We start from the raw sequence: 6,238 nt of genomic DNA, 5'->3' as shown, positions 1-6,238 counted from the left end.
CCTTATGCAGTTGTTCAATAGTTATAAATTCTTTTTCCTTTGTGCAAGAAAAACACTTAAGTCCTAGAGTTTTTAGAGTCTTATACCTGAGGAGGAAAAAATAGTATTAATTCTCTGTACAGCTAAAGAAATAAAACACATAAAATAATAGGTTGTTTCCTTTTATGTCAGCTATTGATATTAGAAATAACAGAAAAGTCTGATGTGTATCTTCAGTATGATAATGCTAAATAAACTTTTTATAATTAAAAACATCTTTTAGCTATAGATGGACATTTTACCTTTATTTTATTTATTTATAATATGGTGCTGAGGATTTAACCCAGTGCCTCACACATGCTAGGCAAGCTCTCTACCACTGAGCCACAACGGTAGCCTGCTAAATAAACTTATGTGTTTCTAAAACTTAGGTAATAAATATCTTTTTGCAGATATAAGAGTTTAGTGTTGAAAGAGAGAAGAAGTTAAGAAGTATATATTTCAGTGAGGAAGACAGGTAATAAATGAGAAAATAAGACAGAAATATTGTTACAGTCTATGAAGAAATAAAACAGGGTATTGTGATAAAATAAAACAGGGAAGCTCACAAAAGAAATTGAGAGTGATGGGTGGAGGTGGGTGGTGATCTGGAGCTTGGAGGAATTAACACTTGAACTGAGATTCCAATGAGAGGGAGGAGGCTGCATTATGGAAATTAGAGCAGTTGTATCATGAGTAAGTTTGAGGAACCGAATTGAAGGCCTATGTAGTTGAGTTTGAGAAGAGTTTGAAGAAGGAAGAAACTCAATCATAGGGAGCCTTATAGACTTTGTAAGTTTAGATTTTTATCCCTAAGTACAATAGGAAGTCATCGGAAAGTTTTCTGTTTTTATTTCTAATGACATATTCATGTTGATGATCTTATCAAATGTGGTCATACTTTACGTTTTTAATAACTTGAATAGAGCCAAGAAATTCAAATTGCTTAACTACTATTGCTATGTTAAATATTGCAAGTTGTTTTTAAAACTATAAGTGGTGGTGATTACTCCTAAAAAATGTCAGACATAATTTAAATTTTATTAAGAAGCATTATTTGAAGAAGACCTGAATTTGAAGCACATTTGTCAAATTGGTGAAATTTTCTTAATAGGAATTTTGTTTCTGTATTGAAGATACTTGCAATGGTATTTAGATACTCTCTCCTTGAAATTAACTAAACAAAGTGAAGAAAAGCAAGTCTGTAAATTGCTCCCATTTATCATTACTAAAATAAACCCCATCATTGATACAGAGGGGGGTAAGGTATGTATGCAGGTGGAGGGAAGCTCACAGAAGAAATTGAGTGGTGACTTACATAGTGATACTGTTTACCTGTCTGAAATACTGCAGAGGCAACAAAATACTCCTACTCTCAGTGTTAAACTTAGTAATTAGAGCAGATATATCTCACTGAAACCAAAATAAATGTGGCTGTTAAGAATTTTTAACTGGCCAGCTGCAGTGGCAAATGCCTGTAATCCCAGCTGAGGGAGGCTGAGGCAGGAGGCTAGTGAGTTCAAAGCCAGCCTCAGCAACAGTGAGGCGGTAAGCAACTCAGTGAGACCCTCATTCTAAATAAAATACAAAATAAGGATGAGATGTGGTTCAGTGGTCGAGTGCCCTGAGTTCAATCCCCAGTACCAAAAAAGAAAAAGAAAAAAAAATTTTTTAACTGAAAAGAAAGAAATGAATAGTTTTGGAGTATAATTCCAGATTACCAGAGAGTCTTTTCAACATTGGGGTGCAAGAAATAAGGAGTGGCAGGAACATTATAGATATTGGCTAATTATTGATGCTGAGAGAAGCCATAAATTCAAGTGTGTGTGTTTAAAATTGGAGGTAATTATTGGTATTGGAAGAGATACTGGAGCTTAGAAACATATACTGGAGCTTAGAAACCTCAACAGGAACCATAATATCAGTTCTGTGAGTGAAGAGACACTACTATATAGGCTATATAGACAGCTGCTATATCCCTAGTACCTAGAAGAATAATGTTTTGCACATGATCAGCAGTTAATAATGTTTTATGAATGGACGAATGAGGGGTGAATAGGGGAAATAAACAAAGCCGTTTTATCAAGAATCAGCAGTGAATCAGGATAGGCCTTCATGTTAGAATGAAAATCAGAATAGCTTTTGTCGCTTGCTGTTTAGCATTGTTCTATAAGCCCTAACCATTCCAAAGATAAAAAGATACATGGCATAAATAGAAATAAATAATTCACAGGTGTAATTAAGAAATTGAGAAAAAAAATCTAAGCAAATAACCCAAAAAACCTAATGTAAAATAAATGTCAAAATTAGCCAAAAATATGTAAGACCAATATAAATAAAATTAGAATACTTTAATGAAAAATATTTGAATAAATGAAAAGTCTCATTTCTGAGTGGGCAATTTTTTATATTATAGAATGTCAGTTATCTCTAGATTTATCCAACTTAAAAAGTTATGGAAATTTGACTTAATTGGTTTATAGTTCATCTGGAAGAGTAAATGCACAAGTAGAGACATGAATATTTTTTTTTAAAAAGTAGAATGTATGTAACATGATATGTGAAAAATAATTTTTAGGTTTAAATATTATCAATTTAATAAATGAGATATTGAAATGAGTTAAGTATTCAACAGCATAGAAAAGTGTCAAGAATATCTACATTCAAAGGAAGTAGAAGGAAGGAAATAAAGAGCAAAAATAAGAGAACTTGTAATAAACAAGTGGGAAAATTTTTTAAGAACTTCGGAGGTTTATTATTTGAAAAGATATATGACCAAGGGGGAAAAATACATAAGCAAAATCAAGAATGAAATAAGGACATAAGTACAGGTACCACAAGAAATTTTAAAAGTCATAAATAATGCTATAAATAATCGCTGCCAATAGATTTGAAAATATACGCAAACTCGGAGATGGTGTTCTGGAAGAATATAAATTACCAGAACTAATGCAAATAGAAATGAATAAGTTCAAATGACCATTAAATAGAAATGAATAAGTCAGTAATCATTAAAGAGTTTGAAGTAGTGGTCAGAAGTTTTCCCTTTTGCCTCATCTCAAACCAAAATGCTAGACTTAAGACCATTTTACTAGTGATTCTTATTAACTCTCCAAGAACAGAAGTGTAATTGTCCACTAAAATAGGATTAAAGAGAGAATGGAAGAAGAAAGGAAAGAAGAAAAACTGAAGAAAGAAAAACCACCCAGTTCACCTTAGAAGGCCAATGTTAATATGAAGTCCTGATAGAAATTGTAAAGAAAATAAAATTGTAGAGTAATCTAACTTGTAAGTGTGGTTGCAGAAATTCCAAATAAAATATTAGCAAGTTATACCAAGAGTGGACAAATAGTTAAACATTTGAAAAAAAAAAATCTGTGACTGTAATCTCTACATTTTTATGTAGCAAGACAAAATCCATGATTATTTTAGTACATATCAGAAAAAAATTCATAAAAAATTGACAACCCATTTATAAATTTAAAAAAAGCTTTCGGAAATCAGGAATAGCAGGGAAATTTTCTAGTCATGATGCTGGTTTTCATCAAAATGTTGACAGATTATATTTCTGATGGTGAAATTTAGAAGCATTTCCATTAGAATCAAGTATAGGACTAGGATACATACCCATTGTCAACATTACTATTGCAACATGGTTTTGTAGTTCTTAGTGAATGCTTCTCCAGTTCTTGCAATATGACAAGAATAGGAAATGAGAAAAAATATGAATAGATGAGGCAAAACTTTAAACCCAAGATAAGATGTTTTGAGTTTTTGTTAAGAAAATTATAAAATATTGAAGGACAGAAAGACCTGACTGTGTGCTAATACATATCATATCCATAATGGAAAGATACAAAGAAAAATATCAGTTCTCTCCTAATTAATAGTTCTAGTCAAAATTACAATAAGGTTTCTTAATGAATGTGGAATACTGATTCTAAAATTGATATAGAAGAGTAAATAGCCAAGAATACTCAAGACAATCCTAAAAAGTATATATTTGTTATCAAAACTTATTACAAAATCATTATAAACAATATGGTTTGATGCCAGGATGGTTAAGTAGATCAGTGGAATATAATGAAAAGCCCAGAACAGATCTGTATCTTGTAAAAATTTAGTATGTGGCAAGAAGGCCCTACAAATCAATGAATCACTTAGTGAATCTCTACTACATTCCAGGCACTGTTCAAGTCATTCATAATTTAACAGTGAATAAAAATGGTCAAGGAAGAATAAAGTTTACGTTTTAGGGTTTAAATGAACATTAGAAAATACAAACAAATATTTCTGGTGGTCTTAAGTGCTATGAATAAAATTATAGTATGATAAGAAGAATAAGATCTCCCTAAGTGTAGGGCTTTTTTTGCATAGGGTAGGTCAAAGAAGACTACTTTGGTGAGATGATATTTGAGCAGAGACAAAGGAAATCAAAAAATAAACCAAATTAGCAGAAGAAGCTTAGAGTATTCAAAATTGTTTGGGAGGAAAAAAAACAAAATTGTTTTGAGCACAATTGACTTTTGATACTAGAGGTTAGAAGTTAGGGAATTAGATCCTTGTTGCTTTAGGGAAAAAAATCAGGTTGGTTAAAAATGTACACATAAGAAGAAAATAGAATCTTAAGATAGGGAAAGACTTTTAATAAAGACAAAGCATGGGAAAAGATTTAAAATTTTAATTGTGTCTTTTAAAAACAATAATGTAAAACAGATTTGAGGACTGGGAATAGATATTTGCCATGTATGTAAGTTGCAAACAAAAGCTATCAAGAATATAGAAAGAACAATTAATGTAACAAGAGGTCCAAAAACAAAATAATAATGGGCAAAAGATGTGAAAGACATGTGCCTGAATAGGAAATCAAAGTATCTAATAAACATGAAAATATTCTTTCAACCTTACTATTCAGTGTAAAAATAAAATAACATTTTATACCCATTAGGTTGGTGAAGTTAGTCAGATATAAAGAATGGTGAGGATGTGAGTATATAAGTACTCAACCTTCTGGTAGCATTGTAAATTAGTACTGTTATATAAAAATAATTTGATCAAATCTAGCACAGTTAAAAATGCACTATCTGTGACCTAGCAGTTATATTTCTAAGTAGTTCTCAAAGTGTTCCTGACCAGAAGCACAGCATTCCTTGGTAACGGGTTAGAATTCAAAGCTCTTTGACCTCTCCCGAATCAGAAACCGTGGGGATGGGGATAGGTTCCTAAAGTAACCTGTTTTAATAAGCATTCCAAGTGATTCTGATGCATGTTACATTTGAGAACCACTAATTAGAAAGAAATTAGCACATTTATCTAAGGGTGTGTGTAAGAATTTAACAGCAGTATTTTTTTAAATATCCAAAAACTAGGAATAAACCAGTTTATCTCCTGAAAGGAAATGGACAAATTTTGATATAGTCATAATACCACAGTTAAAATGAATTAACCTGTTACCTACATGCTGCTAATTTTTTGTTTGTTTGTTTGTTTGTTTGTGGTACTGGACATTAAACCCCCCGTTACCTACATGGAATAATACCAGAGACATATTGAATGAGAAAATAAATTTGTAAAATTAATATTATTTGTGTAAGTCCATAAAAATACAAAATATACAGTGCATTGAGAATGCAAAATGTATTGTAATGAGAAGTGATAATGTAAGAATTGGACTGGATTTGTACCAAATTATGATTATGGTTGCCTATGAGGAAGGAGTGATGAGAACATAGAAGTGTATAGGGAATATAGGGAATGAAAAAAATAGACAAAATGTTATAGTACTTGTTAATTTGGGTTTTGAGTTTATTGCTTGCATTTTTCCATATTTAAAATAGTATTTTAAATCCAGGCATGGTGGTGCATGCCTGTAATTCCAGCTGTTTGGGAGACTAAGGCAGAGGAGGGTTCTAAGTTCAAGACCAACCTTGGCAACTTGTTGAGACCTTGCCTCAAAAAGGGCTGGGGTTGGGATTGTGGATCAGTGGCAGAGCGCTTGCCTCACATATGTGAAGCACTGGGTTCGATCCTCAGCACCACATAAAAATGAAAATATTAGAAAAAAAAAGGGCTGGAAATGTAGCTCACTGGTAGAGAGCACCCCTGGGTTCAATTCCCAGTGCCATGAAAATAAAATATTATTTGAAAATAAAAATGAAAGATAAGGAAGAGCCAAGACAACATGAGAGAAATTGGTATGAAAATTTGTTCTCCTGGTCTC

This window comes from Marmota marmota, unplaced genomic scaffold, assembly GCF_001458135.2.
Source record: "Marmota marmota marmota unplaced genomic scaffold, marMar, whole genome shotgun sequence".
In the NCBI taxonomy this organism is placed as follows: domain Eukaryota; kingdom Metazoa; phylum Chordata; class Mammalia; order Rodentia; family Sciuridae; genus Marmota; species Marmota marmota.
Note: the sequence above shows the minus strand (reverse complement) of the source record.